Below are 25,622 nucleotides of genomic sequence, written 5' to 3' on the forward strand. Positions count from 1 at the left end.
CGTGGCGTGGAACCTCAGGAACGGTGAGAGTCATACACCTGCTCCCTTCCCCCCATCGCTGCGACCAGCCCAGAGCGTGCGCTTTGAGGGGGCCCGGGCGCCGGCGAGCTGGGGGCAAGGAGCCGAGGGATTGGCTATTGCCCTCGCTGTTCACCTTTGACCTATCCTAACAACACGGCCTCCAACCCAGCCGCCCGGGCTTGAGTTGCCCAATAACCTCACCGCGCCCTAGCCAGGCCCAGCGGCTCCGCTGCTGATTGGGCCCCGTCCCTTCCCGCTCCTCCTTGCCATCTGCCCACCCCGGGCGCCGCTGCACGTTTCCATTGGCCATCAACCCTGCCTATCAGTCCACGGCTCACCTCCCCCAAACAGCCGGCCGAGCCGGCGCGTGCTAGGGAGGCGGGGCCTCTGGGCTGGGGGCGGGGCCGGGGCGGGGCCTCGGCCGAGGCTGGTGCAGCGGTGGCTTTGGGCTCTGGCTCTGGACTCCAGCGCAGCATCCTCGCTGCAGCCGCTACGGCTGGCTGCTGCACTTGGTCAGGTAAAGAGAGCCTTGTCTGTCCTGCTGGCGGTCTGCTCCGCCTCTTCTCCCTCCCGACCACAGGCTGTGTGTTCCGCCTCTCGGGGCCTCAGGGCTCTCGGAAAGAGGCATCGAATCCGTTTTGCCCCGTTACCTTCCTTTCCTCCCCTTCTGCGTCCGTTTCTCAAGCTCCCCGACCAAGCGGTGCCAAAGTCTGTTAGCGGGGCTCCCCGGGTCACCCTAACACTCCTCACTACAGAACTGTCGTTAACTCTCAGGTCCCAGCGCCCGTGTGCAGTCTCCTTTCCAGCTTGGCACAGGAAGGGTGCAAGGGCGGGCGTGGAAGGGAGGGGTGCAACGCTTCATTTTGAAGCTGGATGTGTTTAGTTCACAAGGGGAATACCTTAGTGGGGTTGATTTGGGAACGTTACCTGCTTCAGGATGATGATTGGCAATGACTAGAAGGATATCTGTTGGTGCTTTGTGCTTATATTTATAGGTGACATTCACCATCACCGTTTTCTTCTTTCACGAACATCATCATCACGACCATCACCGTCAACATTTCTTTTCCTCCATCAGAACCCTTCAAGTTCTGCAAAGGCAGGCTCTTTTCAGGCATGTAAGTGTTGACTCCCCCAAATAACAAGCAGTGTCCTTGCCCCCTAAGGCCAGAGCCAAGTCTTCATTTAACTCAAGGCCAAGTAGCTGGGAGTGGGGTATGAATGGGGAGAGTTTCCTTATCCCTATTTGCCGTTGAGATTGCCACAGAAAACCATTTGCTTTAATCATCCACACTGCTGTTTGCTGACTATGGAGAGTTTGACATTGGCAGTCACACAATCTGATGGACTGAATGCAGAGTCCAGGACCTGGGATACAGGCCTATGTAACACGGGTGCTTCAGCCACGGAGAAGGGAATGTCTAGACCCAAGCCTTTAAGACCGGATGAACTAGATTAGCTCTGACTTTCTTCCACAGTGGCTCCAGCTGTACCAAAGCACCATCCTTGTGGGCATATGCATCATGTGCTATGCTGCCTTGGGGGATCTAAGTTCCTGGGAGAGAGAATTATGTTGTCTATAGCAGGTAGCATCTTATGACCACAGGATTGGGATTCAGCAGCCATTGCTTAGCTTTTCAGGGCTTAGTACAAGATCACTTGATGCTCAGATTTATTAACCCTTTTTCAGGAGGGGAAAACAGTGCAACTGAGAGTTGCATACCAGATTAACTGTCATTGTGGAAAATATTGCTTTAAAAGTGTTTATAAGTCCCAGGTCTTGGTCAGACATATCTAACCAGTCTCCTTTCTCTCACCTGTGGTTATAGCCCCATAGTAGGACCAATGAATTCAATGCCTTTAGATATACTGCAGGGTGGAAGGAGCAGTGACCTCACTGGAGGGAAACAATGAATAAAAGTTGCAAGACAGTATATCATAATGGTTAAATCCATAAACCTGTCATATGAATTCCAATCCTGGATGAACTACTTACTAGCTGAGTGATTTTGGCAAGTCATTTATTCCCTTGAACTTTAGTTTCTTATTTGTAAAATGGGGGTAATATTTCCGGCCCCATAGAGGAAGTTGTAAGGATTAAATGAGAGAGTATAGTTAAATGCTTAGTAGTTCCTGGTACATAGTGAGTGAGGAATGCCTGGTAATCATTCTTGATAATACTTGCCAACAAGGATAATAAAGGCTAGTGTTCTGTCCCTAAACATGCATCCCCCCCATGGCTTTTTACTTTTAGTTCTTAAAACTGATGCTAATGGGAGATGGCAGCTTTGAGGTTCCTCATAGGACTCCATGTTAAAGGGATGGCACTGATTGAAGCCACTTGTGTTTGGACAGACATTTCTCTCACCAGCTTGCACAAATGCTTAACAAGCTCTTTTAAGATGCATTCGAGATGCAGCTTTAGTGAAGGTTTCTGGGCCTCTGGGCTTGTCCTAGGCTGCTCCTTTCTCCTTGGCTGTTCAATGCCCTGACTTGCTAAATTGTGCTTTTTACAGAATCACTAGTGAATGCACTGGCTTCTGCCCAGGAGAAGCAAAAACTGCTTTTCTTCAAATATCCCTGGGAATTGAAGAAAATCTAACTTACTAGCATGGGAGAACCTGTGTTTTACAATATTTTTCTTCTCTTAGAATGACATACTGTCAGTTGTATCAGGATCCTTTTCGTTGTATGGGATAGAAACCTAGCAGAAACAGTCATAAGCAAAAATGAGCATTTTTGACTAACATAACCAAGCCATGATCACACTATAATGTCTTCATGATAAAGATAGTTCTGAGATTGAGAATTTTTTCTGGTTTGCTAGCTTGATTTCTGTGTCTTTGTTTCTATCTCTTTCAATTCTGCTCTTTCTTTCTTTTCTTTTTTTTTTTTTTTTGGCCTTATTATTTCCTCTTCTTTTTTCTTAGGTTTATTTATTTATTTTGAAAGAGAGAGAAAACACGAGTGGGGGAGGGGCAGGGGGAGAGAGAGAGAGAGAGAGAGAGAGAGAGAGAGAGAGAGAGAGAATGAATCCCAAGCAGGCTCTGTGCTGTCAACCCAGAGTACGATGTGGGGCTTGAACTCATAAACTGTGAGATCATGACTGGTGCCAAAGTTAAATACTTAACTGACTAAGCGTGCCCCTAGCCTTATTATTTCCTACCACAGATGCTATCCTCTCAGTGTCTTCTTAGGCTGTAGGTTCACATCCATCTAGCTCCATAAGCTAAGGGTGGCTCGTGTTTCCTCTAGCTCCACAGAAGAACCTCCAGAAGAACCATGATGGATTAGTACTCGGTCACAGGCTTAACCCCGCCTAGGTGGAATGTGTTTGCTAAGGAATAGCGTCCTGTGAGTCCTGTCATTGTCTGGGAGTGGATCTCACATCCTAGTCTTCTTCCCTCTCAACAAAAAAATTGGTAGAATTGTCCCCAAAGGAAGAGAAATGGGAGCAGGCTGGAGCTTGATGTGATGATAAGGATTCAGGAACCCTTCTTTCCTACCTCATGTATGGTGATTCAAAGTCTAGTTTTATGTTAAAGCTTTGGACTTGAGCATGTGATCCCAGGCATTAATGCATTTTAGATGATTTTGCCTTTAACATTTTTTTTTTAATTAAAACCTTACTTGCATAATTGTGAAAATTCGCCAGAGATACTTAATAATATACAGTGATTCCAGTCTTGGTAGATCATGTTTGGGGGTTACTCATACTCTCTTGTTGGGGCTTTGTTTTAACAGGAGCCATTATTTTTAGAGGTGCATAGTCTCTGTGTTAAAAATCAGCTTTATTCTCAGCAGGTCCCAGCCTGTGTGTTGACAGAGTTACAGCCATTAATCTGATTTGCTTGATCTTGTAGAGATGCTAAACCATGGGAATTGTATCCTCATGGAGTAAATATGAGCTTGCACCAACAGGCTAGCCTTGTGAGGGAATTGAAACATCCCTGTGTTTAACATCTGAGGGGAAGTGCTGACAAAGCAGTCATCTGTATGTCCCGTAACCTAATAATTACTAAAGTGGGAAGGATGGAAAGAAGGCTGTGAACCTCCTTAACTTGTCAACGTATAAAAACAAGTCTGTAGGAAAGGGACCATTCCCTCCCACTTAGATTTCTCAAGTTTTCTGGCTACATGTAAAATATGCCCCTGAATAATGTGTATTTTGCTTTTAGGCTTTGAAAATATGATGCCGTAGTATACATATGAGGCTGGGGAGAGGGGTAAAAGACGCATCGGTCTTTCCTTTGAGCCAACTAACCTTGAAATGACCTCTGTAATTCACCTCTGCAGGAAGCAGCCTACTGGATAGGTTTTTTGATCTTGTTCTTGTGTGTTTTGTTTTGTTAAAGCTAGTTCATCTAGTTCCTTACTTTAATCAAAACTGACCTGTATTGTGTTCCATCTTATTAGGGCTATACCTATTTCTCCTTTCTGAAGTGTCACAAATCATTATTAAAGATGAACATCATTCAAATTAAGCACTTTTTTACCTTGGTCTTCTGAGTCACAGGCTATTGTGGGGGATATTTTCAAGATAGGCAGGACTTTCTTTTTTTAAAAAAAATTTTTAATGTTTATTCATTTTTGAAAGAGAGAGAGAGAGACAGAGCACAAGCAGGGAAGGGGCAGAGAGAGAGGGGGACACAGAATCTGGAGGAGGCTCCAGGCTCTGAGGTGTCAGCACAGAGCCCAACGCGGGGCTTGAACTCACGAACTGTGAGATCATGACCTGAGCCAAAGTCGGACGCTTAACCGACTGAGCCATGTAGGCTCCCCAGGACTTTCTTTTTTAACAAGAGAAAAACAGAGTTTATTAGCATGTGTATCATGCTTACACATGGGAGTATCCAGACATGAGTAGCTCCAAGGGGTGGTGAGAACATGTGCTTATACATAACGTCTTAGGCCAAAGGAATAGGAGTTGGGGTTTCTGGGTGGGGGAGGAAAGTTATGGGAAGTTGCCCAAGAAAAGTATGGTTAAACAAGGGTTACTTAGTAAGGTTTGTTATGCATATTTAAGTCAGTGCCTTCTCCATTAAGAAGAGTTATTAAGAGTTTTCCTCTTCCTGGCATGGGAGAAGGAGACACATTTTACAAGTGGAGATTTTCTTTATTTTTTTAATGTTTTTTTTTTTTAATGTTTATTCATTTCTGAGAGAGAGAACAGAGCGTGAGTGGGGGAGGGGCAGAGAGAGAGGGAGACACAGAACCTGAAGCAGGCTCCAGGATCTGAGCTGTCAGCACAGAGCCTGACTCGGGCTCGAACTCACTGACCTTGAGATCATGACCTGAGCTGAACTCTTACAGGACACTCAAGGGACTGAGCCACCCAGACGCTCGAGATTTCCTTTATAATGTACATTTCATTTACAAAAGGAAAACTTGTAAACTTGTGCTCCTTTCTTTTTTCTTTTTTTTCTTTTTTTGTTATAGCTTTTACTACATCTTCCTGAATCTCAATGGCTGTTAGCTCAAACTCACCCATATGTCAAAGAGGCATATTTTTGGGTAGTATATTCTGAAATCTCTCATTCTGCCCTTTGAAACTTCACTATTTTTTCCAGGAAGTTTCATTTAGCAATAGCCGAGTTGGTATATAGTTCTAGAGAGATTCAGGTTTGCAGGGTAAGAGATCTACAAAGGGAGAGAGAGAGAGAGAAAAAGAGAGAGAGAGAGAAAAAGAGAGAGAGAGAGAGAGAGAAGGAACAAGGATGAGAAAGCAGAAAAAAACCCCACAAATTTAAATGTATTGCCCCATCTCATTAAATCAGTCTCTCTGTTCTGGGAATAGGTCAGTCTAGTTAAACAGTTATTTCAGGAGGCAGTAGTATAGGTAGGAGTCAGGTGCCTAACTCAGCCATCTGTATGGTGTATGCAATCAGGCATTTAGTAGGGGGCATTTCTGTGGAGACAAAAGAAAAACAAAAGTTAATGGTTAGAACAAACTATAAGCCCAGTTTTTGAGTCCAGAGAAGACGTGGTTAATAAGATTTCTAAATGTTGGGCTTATGTCATCCTTTAGTGGTGGAGTTAGGACAGGCAGTGGCAGTCTGATGGTTTGCATCCTGCTTTGATTTCCTGGTTTGTGGTCTGAATGTCTCTGGCGATGGCACTGAGTGTTCCAGTGAACCTTCTGAGCGGCCTTATATAGCAACAAAGGTTGGATAAGGCAAGACTTTTTAATATTCATGTTGGTCATCAGGATCTGGGTGTTAATGGACAAGTAACGGATGCAGGCTGAGGGTGGACCGGGGAAGGCAGATAAGGCTAAAGAGTAGGGCAGGAAATATCGTCATGTTGCCACTGTCAAGGTGCTGGTGCTGACATGCCGGGGGGAGCCCTCCAGTACATGTTTCTGTGAAGGAAGCAACAGAGAATGGGAGATGACGTGAGGAACAAGTTTAATAATCCACCCAACACAGCAGTGTATGGCTGCTCTTCTTAGGGACTGTTGCCCTGTTTTGCCCCTATGAGTATCTGTCCACACTCAGGCAGGCTCAGAGGCTTTATCCGATGATTTCCCCTGTGACACATGGAAGGAAAAATACAGATGTTTCAGAGAGAGGGGGAACATTTCTACTTCTGAGGAGAAGCTCCCTCTGATGATCCACTCACCGTGGTAATTTGGGGAGACCATAAAAGTTTCCCAAACCTTGACATTGGCACAAATGAAGTTCCAATGAAATTCTCTGCAAGAATAGTATCATCTGTGGCAGAAAGGAAACCCTTCTGAGTGGCGCTGAGACAGTGCTGTCTCATGCTCCCCAAGATAGCTCCTTCAGGTGTCTGGGTTTCTTTCCGTATTACAGAGCAGCTTTTCTCCTCTTTGATGTTGTAAAGATGGCTGAGTTAGGACGGAGAAAGGATTTTAGAATTATAGTTACTGTCCTAGCATTTAACGATCTATGTGTTCGGGCCCCTGGAGGCAGTAACTAAAATCTTCATCACCATTTCCAGAGGGTGCGCTCATGTTGCTGCTTTGTTCCGTTCACTGATTGAAAGCCCATCCCCATGGTCTTCACCCTGCCAGTACTAATAAAGCCTATTTCTCACCTTTACACCATGGAGTCCATATAACTTGTTGATGTTCTTCTTAGAGTAAAATATCCTCAAAGTCTATCCCAAGGGCAGGCAGCAAGTGTATTTCCTCTCCGATGCTTAATGCAGGAGATTTAAGCTCCTTCCCTTGGTTACCTAAGCTGTCAGTAGGTACCTCTGTGCAGTAGGTAAGTGGTATCTTATCTCTCCTATAGATGAGCAATTCAGGGATCAGAGAGGTTAATATGGTTACTTAAAGGTATGGCTTTAAATGGAATCTCGGTAGTATTTATTGTACCTGTTGGGTTTGCATTCTACCCTCTGTCTGTGCCCTAGTAAGCCACAGAGAACATTCCTGGCTTTGAAATTTTTTAAACTTCCAAAGCAGGATAAACCATAAATATAGTGCAGTATTCTGGGTATGGATTTAGTGAAAAGCAAGAGTTGCTTTTTTTAGGCATTAACATGATTACCCTTTCTCTTTTTAGATAAAGACAGCCACTTTAGAAAATTTTCTAGGCCTGGATCATATTTGGAAAGCTTTGCAAATAATTTTTTTAAAAGCCCACAGGTCTGCAGAAAATGGAATTCATCTACAGAATTGGCATCTGTTCTGTCCCCATTTGCCAATGTCCTCATCTCCTTTTATCTCTGTTTCTGCAGTAGCATCCTCTACCTTCTACCCACAGGAGACAACTGGCTTCTTTCTGACCCACCTAATCTCTATCACAATAAATATGAGTAGAACATAATCACACATAATAGGGGGTATTGTCCTTCTATTAAAGTCACTTTCTGATTTGTCTTAAGCTGGTCCTGATTTCCTTTAAGCTCTGAAAACATAGATCACTTCTAATTTTCATGATTATTTGAAGAACTGAAACTCCATGATACCCTAGTGTCATAAGGGAAACTGGCAGATTGAAGGGGGAAAAAAAACAAACTTACTGTTTTCTCAAGGAACATTACCTTATTTCTTACTCTATAGTTCTTGTGCCCAAATTATTCTCTAGATAGTTGACAAGATTTTTTTTTTAGTCATACAGTGGAGAAAACTGAGATGGGGAGACAAAAAAGTGACTTGCCCAAGGTCACTCACGGTCAGTGGCACAGCCAAGAATAGATCCAGGTCACCCGACTCCCTGGGCTTTGTTTATTACATCATTCAACTTCTCTTGAGGAAGTAACAGCCCTGCCAGCTATAAAAAAAATGAAAGGACAGTCAACTCTCAGACTCTGTTTTGGGGACTTGGTCTTTTTTTTTTTTAATTTTTATTTTTTTCCATTTTTTTCTGAAAACAATAGCTGCCAAATTGTTCACTATTAGCTAGATTTTAAGACCTTAGAACCAGTGCAGAATTTGATAAGAACAACAACATTCTGTATCTATAGTCAATAGCACTGGATTGTACACTTAAGTTGTTAAAAGGACGAATCTCATGTCAAGTGTTCTTACTAAAATAAATAAAGACTTTTAAAAAGATAAACACAATTCTGATATCATAGTGACAAACTGGGCACCTGACAAAGCAAAAAGTAAAGGTGGCTGAAAGCTCTAGAGTGGTTGCATATGGATCTTGTGCTCAAACCACATCCAAGGACAACATACACAAAAGAGGGAGGAGGGGCATATAGTCGAATTTTAAGTCTAAGACACTTACCTCTAGGGTGGTGTGGACCCAGGGGAATCGCATCAGGAAAACTAAGGTCATCAACAAGAAGAGAACTAGAAAAAAAATTGTTAAGCCAATTTTTATAAAAGAGGGCTTTTAATATTACAACCAGGAGACTGATGTACAAATTTTGCTACTTGGAAAGGATGAAGTCAAATTCACAGAGGGAGAGGAAGCAGAAGTAGTCCATTCTTATTTTGTTCTTATTTTGCTTGCTGTCTTTTCTATGCAAGTGCAGCCGGTGAGAATCTCCATCTACAAACACAAGTATTTAAAAAGTATCTCATCTCATAATTGCTTTTTTCAAATCATACTCTGTTTTGTTTCAAGCCTCTTCCTTCTGGAAAGGTAGAAGACCTACCCTCAGGTCTTTTTAGGGTCACACCATTCCCCAGAGTTGTATCAAGGCTCCAGGGTGTTGGCACAGTGGGGCAGCATCGGGGGGAAACCCTCTGGTCCTTGACGCATCTGACCACACAGGTTACATGGTAGTGCCGTGTTTCTGCTCACATAACTTGCTCAGTTGCAGGTATCCAGGTCATCCTTGGGCCGCAGAAATATTTAGGCGACATATCCTCTCATCCTTCTACCTAGATGTACCACACACAGCTCTGGGGGCTTGTAGCCTCTCTGGGGACAATGCCAGAAAGCAAGGGCTGGCTCCTCCCTCCTCCTGGGTTTATAAGCCTCCCTCCTTCCTTTTCCAACAGCAGGAGGGAGCTAATTCTTCATGTTGCTTCAAGGCTCTTTATGTCCATAAACTTTATTCCTTTTTTACCTCCTTCAATAAATTCCCTATGTTCTAAGTATTTGGGATTTTGGAAAACAAAATCCAGAAATATTCTCAGGCTATTTCTCTTTCTCTCTTTACCTTCTACCTCTCCTGATGCAATGAACACCACTTATGATATCTACCTTATTGGGACTCAAGAAAAAGGGGAAAAAACAGGAGAAATAAAAAGAAATAGATTAATTACCTTTTTTTTTTTTTGAGAGAGAGAGAGAGAGAGAGAGAGAGAGAGAGAGAGAGAATCCTAAGAGGCCCCATGTTCAGTGTGGAGCCTAAAGCTGGTCTTGATCCCACAACCCTGGGATCATGACCTGAGCTGAAACCAAGAGTCAGATGCTCTACCAAATGAGCCACTGAGGCAACCCCAGATTGTTTTTGATCATTCTTTTTTTAGAAATACAATGATTTGAGATATCTGTCTTATTCACATCTATTTCCCTTTCTCTGAAAATGGCCCCAATATGTAAGTATGGGCTCCATATACATAAGAACATGTACCTGGTCAGGGTTACTTAAACCAGGGATAGAAATCTGACCCAAGGTCAGCCAATCGGATTCCATAACCCAAGAATGAGAGTTTAGGACTGAAGGATGGCAGTGACTAAGAGTCAGTGGAGTTAAGTCACAGCTAGAGAAGTGCTCCAGGGGGAGGGCCTTTGAGCCCTGTCCCAGAGGCCATTGGAAGACTCTGCCTCCTGCTCTTGGCTTTTCCACCCTTACTTCGATTTCATGAATTTGCCCACGAATTTCATGAAATTGGATCTGCCTCCATTTTTGTTAAGGTAGCCTAAATCAGGTTCAGTTGCTTGCAACCAGAAGAAATTCAAGATTGCAAAGGCAGAAACACATGGTGATGAGAAAATTGAAACTCAAGATAGGTGAAGAGATAGTAGATAGAATCTAGCTATTTAAGATGTGTTCATCTAATGATTTAAAGTGATCATTGCAAGAATTATGTCTGTGATTCTGGAACAACTTTCGGCATTTTTTTTGAGGACTTTTTTTTTTAATGTGTATTTATTTATTTTGAGAGAGAGAGAAGCATGACCAGGGGAGGGGCAGAGAGAGAGGGAGACACAGAACCTGAAGCAGACTTGAGGCTCTGAGCTGTCAGCACAGAGCCAGATGTGGGGCTCAAACCCATGAACGTGAGATCATGACCCAAGCTGAAGTTGGATGCTTAACCGAGTGAGCCACCCAGGTGCCCCATGGACTTTTTTTTTTTAACTGTGGGCACTGCTTTGTTGTAAGGCTGTGAACACACTAACAAACAGCCAGATGATGTGTGGGGTTTTTGAGAATGGAAGTGCTTCCATCTGAGGGCTTGCTAAAGAGACTGGGGTGACTTTGTCAGGATGAGGAGATGTCTCAGGTGTTTAAAGGGCCCTTGGACAGGAGAGGAGTTGGGTTTACAAACTCTGGTAGTAAGGACAAACACCAATGGAAAGGTATTAAGAAGTGGATTTTGGCTCAGAATAAAGGATTTTTTTTTTTTACACTTATCACTGCCTTAAGGCCATGAGGTTTCCTTGTGGGCTAGAGAACAGTTTGCTATAGAAGAATTCAAGTTGAGACTGGACAGTGGTCATTCACAAAGGTTACAGTGAAAGGGAAAATCCAGAATTGGGATAGAATGGATAATTTCTATGTTGTCTCTAAATCTAAGATTCCATAATTTTCCCTATGAATTTTGTCAACTCCTAGACTAGAAAAATGCCAACCCACAACTTGACAGAATATAATAGGAGTTAAGGCATTTCGAAAATACTGTTTTATCAGATTTTTTTTCCTTTATATGAACAAAACAAAACAAAACAAAAACACCCACAGGCTATATCATATCATTGAGAGAAGACATTTTCACAGAGAGAAATCTGTACTGTATCTGTACTGTACTGTAATCTGTACTGATAGTGATTAAAGACTTCACAGCCAGGTGGTTCACTGAATGGAAAACATTTTTGTAATATTAATGTAATCATGCAAAACCCAGGGAATGCTGAATTCCAGTGTCCCTGAATTTCTAGGCTACATGAACCCAAATAGACTTCTTGAGTTATTTTACAGAAGAAGTCAGAATCCCAACTCTTTTCCCAGACCTTTATAAATGAGAAAGATGTTACCGTGGCACCTTTTGTGGGACTGAAACAGGCAGTTCAGATGTTTTATCCACCACTTCCCAAGACACCACACATTAGCCAGTCCCTTTTAACAACCGTGTAACCATTTGTGTATTTTAGATTATTATTCTTAATTAGAGGGTAAGCACTGGATTATTCTAGTTTGTCATTTACCGCAGCAAGCAGATGCTGACATTCAATAATCACGTCTTAAACAAGAATGGACAAGGAAAGCCACTTAGTTTGAAATCCTGGTAAAGACTCCCATCAGATGTAGTCCAACATGAAGATTTTCATAATCCCTTTTATAATCTCTCACTTTTCATGTAAAAACCTTAAGAAATGCAAGCATACATACAACCATTCATTAGATCTCTATGTGCTATGACTTTTATAAAGAGCATTCAAAGGAATCCAGTCTCCTTTGCTTTGCAAATTGGATTCTCAAGTCATTTTAAAGACACCATTTGCGATGTAAGTAAAAACATATTTTCTGTCTATTTTAGAGCCCAACTTGAAAAAAACATAATCATGAATGTAGGGTGTGAGGTAAAATCATTTTAAAAATCATTTCTGGAAATGTAAAAAAAAAACAAAAAGGTACAAAGAAGGAAATAACAACGATCCATATTCCCACTATATTTTGTATTCCATATTCCCTCTACTTTTGGGAAACACTTTAAACAAATCATGTATGTTGATTATCAAGAATTCAAATAAGGCGAAAAGTTACAAAGATGAGAATTAAAAAACAATCATCTCAAATACTACAGTTCTCATTGTTAACCTTAGATGAACATCATTTTATACATCTATCTATAGCTATCTACCTGTCTATATGAATGTATATTTAGATAGAAGTGCTTTTATAAAAATAAGTAGAGATGCTATTTATAACAAAAATTATTTTTAAAAAATTTCAAGCAATTAAAAAATTGAATTGAAATTAAATAGTCTAACATCAAATGAATGTATCTCATTTCAAGATATATTATTTCCTGAAAAAAGTCTCTTTATGGCTAAAGTATCATGAAAAGTATTAAAAAGCTGGAGTCACTGTCATTAATTATATTGCTGTTTTTATGAACTTTGTTCTTTTTTTAATGTTTATTTTTTTGAGATAGAGTGTGTGTGTGTGTGTGTGTGTGTGTGTGTGCGTGTGCACACGCATGAATTGGGGAGGGGCAGAGAGAGGGAGACATAGAATCTGAAGCAGTCTCCAGGCTCCTAGCTATCAGCACAGATCCTGATGCAGGGCTATAACTCATGAACAGGGAGATCATGACCTGAACCGAAGTCAGATGCCTCACCAACTCAGCCACCCAGGCGCCCCTGAACTTACTTCTTTAGACAGTATCAATTGACTTCCTTTTTTTTTTTTTTTTTAAGATTTTATTTTTAAGTAATCTCTATACCCAACGTAGGGCTTGAACTCACAATCCCGAGACCATGATTTGTATGTTCTACCAACTGAGCCAGCCAGGCACCACAGTGACTTCCTTTTTTGGAAAGATTAACACTTTTGAAACTTCTTCTCCATTTCCTCTTACCACCTCCTGAATATTGTTAAATGTTTTATTATTTTTTCATTATTCAGGTTATGTGTCCCCTTTTGCTGTGTAGATATATTTCGAGAGTTGTTTAGTGGTTGCTCTATGCTTAAATGAATCAAATGCATACAGCTCTGGGTGTGATATCTTTGTGCTTTATTTTTGGTTAAAATAATAACCCACCAACTTAACACAATCATTCATAATCTCTGATATTTAGGGTCTAAAACTGTGTAAACCACTATCATTCATCATTAAAAATTGTTGAGTGCCTGTTTGGTGCCAAACATTGCTGAGGTCTACACTCTCAATGCTAAATAACATATAATCTCTGCCCTTAAGGGCTCCTGGGTGGTTCAGTCGGTTAAGTGTCCTACTTGGGCTCAGATCATGATCTCATGGTCCATGAGGTCAAGCCCCGCGTCGGGCTCTGTGCTGACAGCTCAGGGCCTGGAGCCTGTTTCAGATTCTGTGTCTCCCTCTCTCTTTGACCCTCCCCCATTTATGCTCTGTCTCTCTCTGTCTCAAAAATAAACGTTTAAAAAAATTTTTTTAAAGAAGCAAGAGCAACCAAAATATATTAAATTCCTAGTGTGTTAGCTCCATGAGAACTGCTTAATTATTTCTTTATCCCCTGTGTCCATTATAAGGCTTGGTATTGCATAGGCTCTCAATTAATACTTGTTTAATTAAGTGGGACTTTATGTGCTGCAAACTGGGGTAAGTGCATTGAAAGCTATACCTGGGGTGCCTGGGTGGCTCAGTTGGTTGAACGTCTGACTTCAGCTCAGGTCATGATCTCACAGTTTGTGGGACAGAGTCCCACATCTCGCTCTGTGCTGACATCTCTGAGCCTGGAGCCTGCTTCGGATTCTGTGTCTGCCTCTCTCTTTGACCCTCCCTTGCTTGTGCTCTCTCAAGAATAAATAAACATTAAAAAAATTAAAAAAAAATTTTTAAAGCTATATCTAATTTTATCTTAACAACAAACCTATTAGGTAGGCATTGATTGTCTCTTTTTATAGATGAGGAAACCAAGTCTCAGTAAATAATATCCCAAAGTTATGTGATAGGATTTGACCGTAAAGTTCATTCTTTTTTCATGACACCTGGCCTGCGTCATTTATGTTGGAAATAATGGAGGAAAGAGGCACGTGAACTACTGTTTATAATACGTGGGTAAGAAGTACAATAGTATGTGTACCGTCTAGAGGCTAAAGGGCTGTTTGGTGTGGAATCTCCACTCTATCATTTTTTCACAATCTGACATTGATCAAGCTACTTCTCTGAGCCTCAGCTTCCTATCTGTAAAATGGGATTAACAGAGAGAGGGTGAATGAAGTAACTCAGGTAAAATGTGTAGCATAATGCCTGCCACCAGTGCTCAAGAAAGAGTAGCCGTTACCCCTATTATTACAAAGTTCTCTGGATGCTCGAAGGAAGGAATAGTTTTTCCCCCGGATTTTCAGGGGAGGAGACATTTGTGCTTGGGCTCTGCTAGAAGCATAGGAATTCATTAGGTCAGAAATAGACAGCATTGTGGCAGAAAGAGAAACATGGATCATAGGACTGGAGACCTTGCCGAGATGCACCGTATTTGCATTACCCTAATTAACTCCCGAACCTTCCTTCCTTAGCTTGCACATCTCGGCAGTGTCCAAACAGGAGTATCTGTGTTTAGAAAGGCCGACTTGCAAATAGACTATCGTATCTTACTGGACCATCTTCCCACTGAGAAGGTGAATTCATCAGTGTCCGTACAGCTCCAAGGAAACGTAAGGTGACGGGGCTTTAGGACTCCTGGTCCAGGAGGCCAGGGGCCATCCCAGGCCAGCTTCAGAGCCCTTGTTGGTTCTGAGAAGGAGCCTGCAGTCTGTCTGATATTCTAGAACAGTGTTTCTCAATCTCTTTTTTGTTGCCCCTCTCTTTAGACTTTTCCCTAATTGCCTCCCCATCATGAAATGTTAGTACCACAGATGAATTGCCTATCTGTTATGTACTCTATGTTTATCCCTACTTCATACACACAAAGAGTGAGATTTTTAACCCTCTCCCAAGAACCACTATGAATGAAGCAGGCTTCAGAGGGATTTCTCAGGTGGGCTGCTGTTCTGGAGCTGACCTGAAACTTGAAGGCTCTAACCGGTGTACCACAAACAGCCACTTCCATGATGATTCCTTCCAGAAAAATAATCTGGGCTACTGCACCAGCTTCCCATCTGGATCCGTTCTCTCCCTTTCACAGTGTATTTTCCGTATAGCAGCCTGAGTGACCTTTGAAAAATGTAATCAGATCATGTCTCTCCCCAACTTAAAACCTTCAAGTAGCTTCCCCTTGGACTTAGAAAAAAGTTTGGATTCTATTTCATGGCCCCGAAGCCTAGCTGATATGGCTCCCATCCACCGCTCCCGTCTCTTCTGGTGCCAGCCTATGCATAGGGGAGGGTCTCCCATGGACAAAGGCCATCGGACAGAAAGTCACACATGTTTTCAGCGAGCAGCTCTCGGGGTGTGCAGATCTCTGCTGAGAGGACAGGGTGGGCCCTGGCAGCAGTGGCCATGACACTGGAAGGGCTCAGAAGAGGGGAGTCTGGAAAGACTCCTCTGAAGCACGTGAAGTGAGGTGAGGGTCACCTCTGTGCAGAGGAGACAGCATGTGTGGAGCCTCTATCATGGGAGGGGGTGGCCTACATGTGGGCCACTGACAGGTAACTGGCTAGGGCTTGCTTGAGATGAAGCTGGAAGATGTGGAGGTCCAATCCAATAGGGCCTTTGAGGCCAGGTTAAGGGCTAAAATCTGTTTTAAGAGAGAGAGAGAGCGCGCCATTGAAGGGTTTTGACTGGGTGATTAGCTACAGAGGTGGTAAGGTCAGATTTTTGTTTTGAAAAGATTGCTTTGGTTTCAGTGTGAACAGCAGGCGAATGAACACAGACCAGTTTGGAGGCATTAACGTGGTAGGGTGGCTAACCAGTACTGGTTTTAGCTCACACTGAGAGGCCCACATCCTGGAAACGCCTCAGTCATGGGCAAGCTAGCACAACTGGTCATCCTGCACGGTGCAGTCATTCAGATGAGAGGTTCTAGTTGTCTTATGAAAAATGCAGGATCTTCTCTTCCCTCAACTCATTTCAGAAGAGGATCAGCATCATGATTCCCTTTTTTGGAAAGCCCCTTAGAATTGGCTTCCCCAAATATACAGACAACACAGCAATACACACACACGCACGCACGCATGTGCACCTGCTTCAGGTAAGCGTGGATTGTTTTCTCTACAACAGGCCTGGTGGCATCATGTTTTTGACGTCTCAAAGCCTGGAGCCTGCCCAAGTGAAGGTTGATCTAGGTAAGAAGGTGGACAAAATCATTGGCGTGCCTTGTACTTCTGCTCACTATCAAGCTGCACCTTGGGCCTGGGCTCCTATGCAGTCTCTTCATCCCCACTATCCTGGTCACAGCTTTGCTTTCCTTCCCTAGTCCCAGGAACGCTTGTTTTTTGACCATGCTGTACTACGGAGCACTTTAGTATCTGTCAATTGCCCCACAATAAAATAAATATTATCACTCTTAGATCTCAGAACTGTCTCTGCACCCCCTTTTCTAACTGTTCCCACTGTTTTCTAGTTCACTAGGTAGAAGACTTTTGTTACTAAACCATCAGAAAGAATCGAGGGAGGAATACTGCTCCTCCTTCTGTAAATAGCTAACTGGGCCCACTCTGTCAGACACCACTTTAAATACTGGACATGTATATTTACTAGTATTTGTATTAATAAATGGATGACACATTGGGCAGACTTTTATTAAGCACCCATGATTTTCTAATTAATCTCTCAAGCACAGGACATAGGCCACAACCTGAAACAAAGCTCTTCCTTTCGTGGTAGTTATGTTCTACAGTGTGGAGGGGAGAGACCAAGAAACCAGTGTGTGTGTGTGTGTGTGTGTGTGTGTGTGTGTGCGTGCGTGTGTGTATGTGTAATGTGGCAGGTGACAAGTCCCTTAGACATATCAGGGTAAGGGCTAGAGAGTGACATGGCCTTGGTGATTCATATCGAGTCACAAAGGAAGACTTTTTATGAGGCATCATTTGAGTGGACACCTGAAGGTGGCTAGAGACTAAGTCATCAAGATTTTGAGGCAGTTTAGGCAAAGGGAACAATTTAAAATTGTTATTTTAAATATTAAATATTTTAATATTTTATTTTATTAAAATTGTTATTTTAAATATTAAAATAATATTTTATATATGCATATATATATACATACACACATACATATATATATTTGGCTTATGGTTGAATCTTGGAATCTAGTCTTTCATTTTTTTTCAGGCATTGTTCAAAGTGTCATAAATCCATTTACCCCCCCCTTGCTCAGTATCTTCAAACATTTAAAAACCTCTCTTTTCTTCACTTTTCATATTCCCTACTGTCACTTTCAATGACCTGTCATAGAAATTTTGGTACTCATCAAGCCATTTATTCCCTGTTTTTTGTATTTTTTGTATTTTTCTCTGATTGATACATGTTTTAGTGATAGAAAGCCAGTTTTGTTCCTGATAATGACTTTTTGTCTACCTAAATTGTTGTGTTTGCTAGAAAGTAAACTCAGGCTGTCATTAAACATTAATGCTGGCTACGAATAATAACGTGCTTGAATTTTCAGGCAGAGACAGGTCAGATTTATATCTTCAGATAATGGTACTTCAGTGCACTGTTTCCTGAATATCTTCCATCTTTATTACATGTACTGTAGGGAATACAAAGATGATGGTGATGATGATAGTACCTCTCCCTAGGGAGCTTTTAGTCAAGCAGAAAAAATACATCACAAAGGCTAATTGATGGTAGGAGACGGGGTGTATCAGGATTCTATTCCTGGATAGTATAGATCTGAAACACAAAATAATAAAAATAGTTACTGATATAGCCCCTATGTGTATGTGTACCAGGTATAGGTTTAGCAGGTATCATTACCGACTGTATCTGAGGCATGAGAAATTGAGGCACATAGAGTAACCTCATAGCCATCTGAGGTTACCATGCTAAGTGGCGGAGCTGGAATTTGAACCAAGGCAGTATAGGTCTTAAAGTTGTGCTAAGGGGTAGGAAGGAGGGACCCTCTGGCCCTCAAGACTGTGAAGCATGGAGCCCAAGAACATCTGAATTCTGAGGTCATGGGCACAGTTAGGATGGAGTCAAATATTCTGACAGACAAGACTAAATAGATTTTGGGAGCCAGAGCAGGATGTGGAGACATTATAGGCTGCCTTAGGCTGGTGAGAGCCTAAGAAGGGCCGGAGTTGAAGATTTTTGCCTTTGAGGTTGGGCCAGGGAGGAGTGATTAAAGTACCTTTTCAGATGGTACATGTTAGGTTCCAAATAAGGCGTTTGGATCAGAGGGAGAAAAAGCTTTAGAAATGCCAGGGTTGAGAGATCACTTGTCCTGGGTCTCACTTAAGCTAACAGTGAATTTTCTTTTACAGTAGAGGTGGAAGTAATAAGCCCTGATTAATGCATTTCTTTTCACCCATGCTAATTTTACATTCAGTGTTACTTGTTTTCAACACTTCACTTGTTTTCCTTACAGTCCTTGTATTACTGATTAAAATTTGGTTTTGTCTCCCTACTTGTGAGTTTCTTATGCCATTTTCTTTGCCTGCTTTGACCCCTTTCCATACCGTGGTATCTTTTGGCTTCAGAAGTCTGGGTTCTGATCCCACGTGTGCCCTGAATTCACTGTCTAGCTAGAAAAAGAATTTGGAGAGCGGGCTCCATTTCTCTGCAGGAGGGATTGTGGAATTGCACTCTAAATAGGGAGAACCAAAAACTGTCTTAAGGATGAGAACACTGAGGTACAGAGGGGTTGAGCGGCTTGTGAAGAAAGATCGCTATTAGTGATTGCCAGAGCTGGACTCGGTCCAAGCCTTCTCACTCTGAATTCATTGTGTTTTCCCCGGTCTGCGCTGCCTGGGGGGGAAACCGTCTCACATGAAGACTGATCAGACCCGGACCAGTTGCACCAGGGGGTGAGTGCTCCATATTCTTTGACTTAAAGGAGAGGAATTAGTGAATAGCCTGGGTTGGGCTCTGTGCTGACAGCTGGGAGCCTGGAGACTGCTTCAGATTCTGTGTCTCCCTTTCTCTCTGCCCCTCTCTGCTTGCACTCTGTCTCTCTCTCTCTTTCTCTCTCTCAAAAATAAACACTAAAAGAAAAGATTCTTTTCCTTTCCAAGAAGAATACATACCATGAGATTGACAAAAAATAACACCACCTCAGGATGGAAGTCGTTCTCAAGGCCAGTTCACTCAAACACCTAGCCATTCATGGAAAGGTTAAGTCAAGGGGACCTGGTAATGGATTGGAATCTGAGAGTGGGAAGGTTTTAAGGAGGACCAGTAGGTGTATGGAACTGGATGGTTAATCATTTGATTTCCTCAGAATCTATCGACATTCATCAATATGCACTTGAAAATGTCCAACTCTAGCAAGCCTTCTAAAAAATCCATTCTATTTGGAGGACTTTGATTTTACCTTCTTTGGGATGAGATACATATTTATCACTGAGTTTCTTTTCTTTTTTTTCCTTTTCTGTGTTATTTGCTTCTTCTTTACTCTTTGTAAACTTAATAACCCAGCAATCACTTGTTTGTGAGTTCTAGTGAGGCCCCATTAATAATTATACCTTACTGTGGTAAATCTTGAATTTCTACCTCTTCACATAGAACTTATTCTACCTCTGAACCCCTCCCTCCAACCCCCCAGTAATTTCCTGGAGCCTAGCATCTGCTCAGCAGTCTGGCTAGTCATACTATCCTCCAGTGTCATCCTCACTGCACCTTGTCTTGGCCTCTGCTGCTGTCGCCCTCCATCAAAATGACACTGTGCTGAGCACAGCAGCCTTGTCTAATGGCCTGTTTGAGTTCTTAGGGCACTGAAGAAGATGGTGCTTGGGGAAGAACAGCCTCTTTTCCAATCCCAGGGCCCAGGGCCCTGAAGCAGGAGTTGCTTGGTTTCATACACTTACAAAGTCTTTTATGAACACAAAGAAATTTCCTACCTTCTTTCTTCTCTCCGGGTCAGATATTGTCCCTTTTGCTCCATTGTCCCCATCTCTCTTAGTCCCCTATCCGCAGTTTCTCCTCTCTCTCTAGATTTTCATAACTAAATATGTCCCCTTCTTTCACTATCTCTCTCATCCCTAAACTACTCCCTGTATGTGTACTCATTTATATGAATAAGCTCCTTGTCCATCAGTTTCACAAAGAGGTGGACTAGATATTCCAGGCTGGGATCAGGTGGGTCAGCTGCGACACAATAGCTTTAGATTGATGTGCTTCAGCTGCTCCATCATTTTTCTGTGGGTTATATGATGGTGTTCTTTTATTGGAAAACCACTGGGAAGCTCATCCTCATATTTACTGAATTATTTCAGTGATGAGACTCCCCGCCTCCACTCTCTTCTCTTCCTCCTCAAAGTCACAGTCTAATTCTCCATCCTTTATATTTTCTCCAGCCTTATTGAAATTATTTGCTTTCTTTCTTCTGTCTCTCCATCTTTAAAATCCTCTCTTGTGAGCTTGAGTATGGATAGACTGTCTTCCAGGCCATCCTACCTGAATGTGATGTACTGAAAGGACATTGACTTTGGGGTTAGACTGACCTTGTGTTGAAGCCCAACTCCACCACTTCCTTCTCATGAACTTCATTCGTGACAATATATAAAATGAACATAACAACTCTACGAGACAAAAGATAACTGCTTCAGTTAAATGAGTTATCAATTGAGGAATTTCTAAGTAGGGTCAAACCACATAAGCAGTGTCGGTCTGCTCTCCTTCTTCCCTTTTTTTTTTTTCTCTCATCTCTTGGTGACAAGTTGCACTTAGCTGTGCATCTGGCTGTGGTTCATCACTGCATGTACATCCACATAACACTCCTGCAGCCCATGTTGTGCCTTTGCTTATCTGGCTGTCCTTCTTCCAGGTGACTCAGTATACCAGTGGCCTTTGCATCAGGTTCATCATGGAACCTTGAGAGGTAGTATGTGGGTTGATATTTAGTCATAAAACCACATGTTCCACCTCTTTGTACCTCTTCGTAATGGTGTCATACTTCCACTAATACTGTAAAGTCTCTGAGTACCTTAGATGTATAACACAGGTCTCCCATCTGAATCATTGTTTTTTACGTGTGGTACATCATGGTGGCAGCTAATGATATTAATGCACAGTTGTATAAACAGCCACATGTCTAAATCTGTTTGTGAATGTGTTCATTGTGTTCATTTTACTGAAACATTTTAGGATTGAAGACTAACTAACTATCATTATGGCTATATTAGTAGCATTTGGGGTCTGACAAGCAATTGAGACAGAAGAGAAGGAATGGGGAAATGTATTCTTTAAAAAAATTTTTTTTAATGTTTATTTATTTTTGAGAGAGAGACAGAGCACAAGCAGGGGAGAGGCAGAGAGAGAGGAAACACGGAGTCCAAAGCAGACTCCAAGCTCTGAGCTGTTAGCACAAAGCCGGACATGGGGCTCAAACTCATGACCCGTGAGACCATGACCTGAGCCAAAGTCATATGCTCAACCAACTGAGCCACCTTGGTGCCCCACATGTATTCTTTTTTTTAAGTTTATTTATTTATTATTAGAGAGAGAGAGAGAGAGAGAGAGAGAATGACTGGGGGAGGGGCAGAGAGAGAGGAAGAGAATCCCAGGCAAGCTCCATGCTATCAGCATGGAACCTGATGTGGGGCTCGATCTCACAAACTGCAAGATCATGACCTGAGCTGAAACCAAGAGTCGAATGCTTAACCAACTAAGCCACTCAGGTGCCCCAGAAAATGTTATATTCTGTCTCCCAACATCAGGATTTAAGAAAACCCCATGGATCATTTTCACTACATGGATAATTAAATTCCAAGAATGATTGGTGGAATTAAATTTGCATGCCCTGAAATTATTTATGTTATACAGTGTTGGTATTTACTGAAATATTTAATATTTCAAAGCATGCTTTTTGGAAGAATAAGTGGAATACTGTAGTGTTGTTTGGTTTTGTTTTGTGGCTCAAATAGACCCCCCCTAACACAACCAAATGGATGTTTCTCCTGATGATGTCAGTCCCTTTGAGAAAGATTTTCTTGGTAGATCCTGATCTCTTAATCACACAGATTCCTCTCAACTAGAAAGTCAATATATCCTGCAAGTAAAGTTCACTTTAGGGACCATTGTTACTTAATCCAAATACAGGTGTATTTGATAGTGTGCTCCCTAGTGGCCTCATCTGATTCAGATTTACTTTGCATTTGTGAGACAGAAATTTGTGCCAGTTGCAACTTTTTCTAAAAGGCTATAAAAAGTGATAGAACCCCAGACCTTAGTTTCCTTATCATTCTGTATTCTAACTATCATCACAGATCTGTTTGCTGTACCCAGTATTTATTTGCTTTTATTTCAAACTATCTTTGAAACTGGCTACAGGCAATGTAAAATTTTCCTGATTTCAGAACCACGTTCAGAGTCCTTTAGTCCCAAGAGGTTCCCTTGTGTGCTTTTAAGGGGGAGAGACTGAGAGACTTACCACTCTTTATTTTGGGAATCAGAACAACAGCCATTTGTCTCAAAATGCATTTTCATTTTTTTATTGTGCATATTTTTTCCTCTGTCCTCCTAAGCAGTTTTCGCAACCTCAAATTCAAATATGTTTTTATTAAGTTGTTTTATGTTTTTCAAAGGATTTTTTTATATGTTTTGAATCCTAGGAATATAAGAGAGTTCTAGAAGCAACATGAGGCTGCTATTACAAGTTATCCAGGGCAACCATCCATATCTCAAAGCTTTGAGCTTTCCATCGGTTTCATAAATGCATATAATGACCTTCACGTTTATTCTTCCCAAGCCTACCATAGGGATAGCTGTAATTTTTAATTTCTGATATAATAATAGCCTTTTTATGTTTTTGCCTTTCAATTGAAATCAATTAATATATTGTTGAGAATGAACTTGTGGAATGATCTGGAAATGCTTTTTTTATAAGTTTATTTATTTATTTTGAGAGAGAGAGAGAGAAAGAGAGAGAGTACATGTCTGAGCGCACATATGTGAAAGTGGGGGAGAGGAAAAAAGAGAGGGAGAGAGAGAATCCCAAGCAGGCTTTGCACTGTCAGCACAGAGCCCAACATGGGCTCAGTCCCATGGTTCATGAAATCAGAATGTGAGCTGAAGTCGAGTCAGATGCTTAACTGACTGAGCCACCCAGGTACCCCTGGAAATGCTTTTAAAATTGCATGTACATGGTATGAAAGAACTATTAAACATCTGTGTGATGTATTAACCTGCAGGAATTGTGCCCATGATATTGTTGCACAGAGTAGTAAAAGTGTAAGTGTCAATCATATGGGGAATTCTTGGAGCAGCCTGGTTTTTTAAAGATGTGAATTGAGCCCAAGACTGTATTCTGTCCTTTGCTTTGGGTCTGACTGCAGCTACTTTGGTGTAAAGGGTCTGTGTCTTTAAACCTGTTGGAGTTAGGAATAAGATAATTACCCTCTGTGGCTGAGACTTTCTTTTAAATTCAGATGGCAAACAGATTAGTTAGATGTTGAGATAATTCTTTGGAAAGCTTCAGCCTCCTGCCAAAGGTAGAATTTGGTTTAAATGTTTGAGCAAACGTAGTTCCAAGGGTCCATACCCACAGCCAGGCCCCTGATCACAAGGGGAACTGCTTCCAAGGAGGGAGGCTGGGGGGAGTTCTCTGATACTTTTTATTACATTTCCTGAGGTAGAAACTTACTGACATTCGGTCATAATTCTCTTACTTAACTTGAGGCAAATTTAATGCTGATATTCAATTTTAACCTTTCTTATCTCCTCTGGGGCATTTGTGGGCAAGTCTTTCTTTAGGTCCTAGTGGAAATATTAAGCCGTGAGTACTGGTGTTCTTTCAGGACAAAGTGGAATTCGTAGCAAGAATTTTGCAAGTATTACATCTTCTTTTTCTTTGCTGCCAAGTGGAGAATTGATATTCTGGCTAAGGGGTAACATGATGTTTTAACTTGCTTAATAGCCATAATCTGTTAACCATCATTTTCTGAAGAGGAGATAAATAATCCTTACGTAGAAGTGTTAGAGGTCTCTTGAGGGTCTCCCATAATGAATTCATGATCTCTTCCTAAAGTTTTAGGAAATGCAGTGCTTTGTAACTTCTACATGCAGACTTTTAAGACAGACAGACTTGGATTCAAATTTCAATTCTGTGACTCAATAACTTTGTGACTTTGGGCAAGTTGCTTAACCTCTCTAAGCTTATATTGCTCTCGTGGTTAAAATGGGAGAATTACTAATAGCTATCTAGTAGGACTATGGGAATCAATGATGGAGGCATAGGAGACACTAAGCCTAGTGCCTAGCAGTGATTAAGGACTCTTGAGGTCGGCCAATATCTGCCTCCTTCTCTTGTTCACATTCCTCTTTTTTCTCCTTCCCAACCGAGTATGAATCCACCTATTTTAGTAGCACACCATTATCTTTAATTTGACTGCCTGTCTACAAATTGTTAACTTCCTGCCTCTTCATTGGTCAACTAAGGAAAAGCATCTTGCCAGACAGCAGTGGTGATTCTAGCTGTTTGTGCTGAAACAGACATGAACGCTGGATCGGCACACAGTGCTGGGCTACTCTATCCCTTTCTTGGCAGATCCTTGTTGAACATCACTGTATTTAGGGTTACTGGTACTGTGCAGAAAACATCTCAAAATGACAAACTCTCACAGCAGATTTTATGAACTGACACTAGATTCAGATGAATAGGGCCTTCTTCCATCCCCATGGTAAACGTGTGTTGGTGAGTATTTAACACCGGTATGGCCTCCCTCAACAAGAACAGCCAAGCAAAGAGGAAGCAGATGCACCTTACAGAACCATTGCTTATAAATTATAGTCCCGTGTAGGATCCTGAATATTTAATCAGAGAAATCTTCTAAAAATCATATTTAAATGAAAGATCTTTTCCAAGGAGTGGCTTTGAGCCCACTTGCTTTCCTCCGTATAGTACTACATGGCATTTAAAGTTCTGTCTAGGGGCGCCTGGGTGGCTCAGTCAGATAGGTGTCCGACTTCGGCTTAGGTCATGATCTCACGGTCTGTGGGTTCAAGCCCTGCGTCGGGCTCTGTGCTGACAGCTCAGAGCCTGGAGCCTGCTACGGATTCTGTGTCTCCCTCTCTCTCTGACCCTCCCCCGTTCATGCTCTGTCTCTCTCTGTCTCAAAAATAAATAAAACATTAAAAAAACTTAAAATAAAAAATATAATAATAAAGTTCTATCTAGAGGTGCCTGGGTGGCTCAGTTGGTTGAGCAACTGATTTTGGCTCAGGTCGTGATCTCACGGTCCATGAGTTTGAGCCCCACATAGGG

The 25,622-nt window shown here is 41.9% G+C and overlaps 1 protein-coding gene across 4 annotated transcripts in view; it reads left to right on the forward strand.

Moving 5' to 3' along the window:
- Nucleotides 1-426: 426 nt before the first annotated feature.
- The window catches only part of FMN1 (formin 1), a 429,625-nt gene continuing 404,429 nt past the window's right edge, over nt 427-25,622 (forward strand). For 2 of the 4 annotated variants that reach the window (XM_086710286.1, XM_086710289.1), the window contains exons 1-2: nt 427-538; nt 1,017-1,139. The gene's annotated coding sequence lies outside the window, so the exon portion shown is untranslated. Of the gene's footprint in view, nt 539-1,016; nt 1,140-16,477; nt 16,543-19,148; nt 19,228-25,622 lie in introns of those variants that run through there. The other 2 variants (XM_086710287.1, XM_086710288.1) reach the window with 2 other exon arrangements.

Source organism: Puma concolor, chromosome B3 (assembly GCF_028749965.1).
Source record: "Puma concolor isolate L17-30 chromosome B3, mPumCon1.1.hap2, whole genome shotgun sequence".
NCBI lineage: Eukaryota > Metazoa > Chordata > Mammalia > Carnivora > Felidae > Puma > Puma concolor.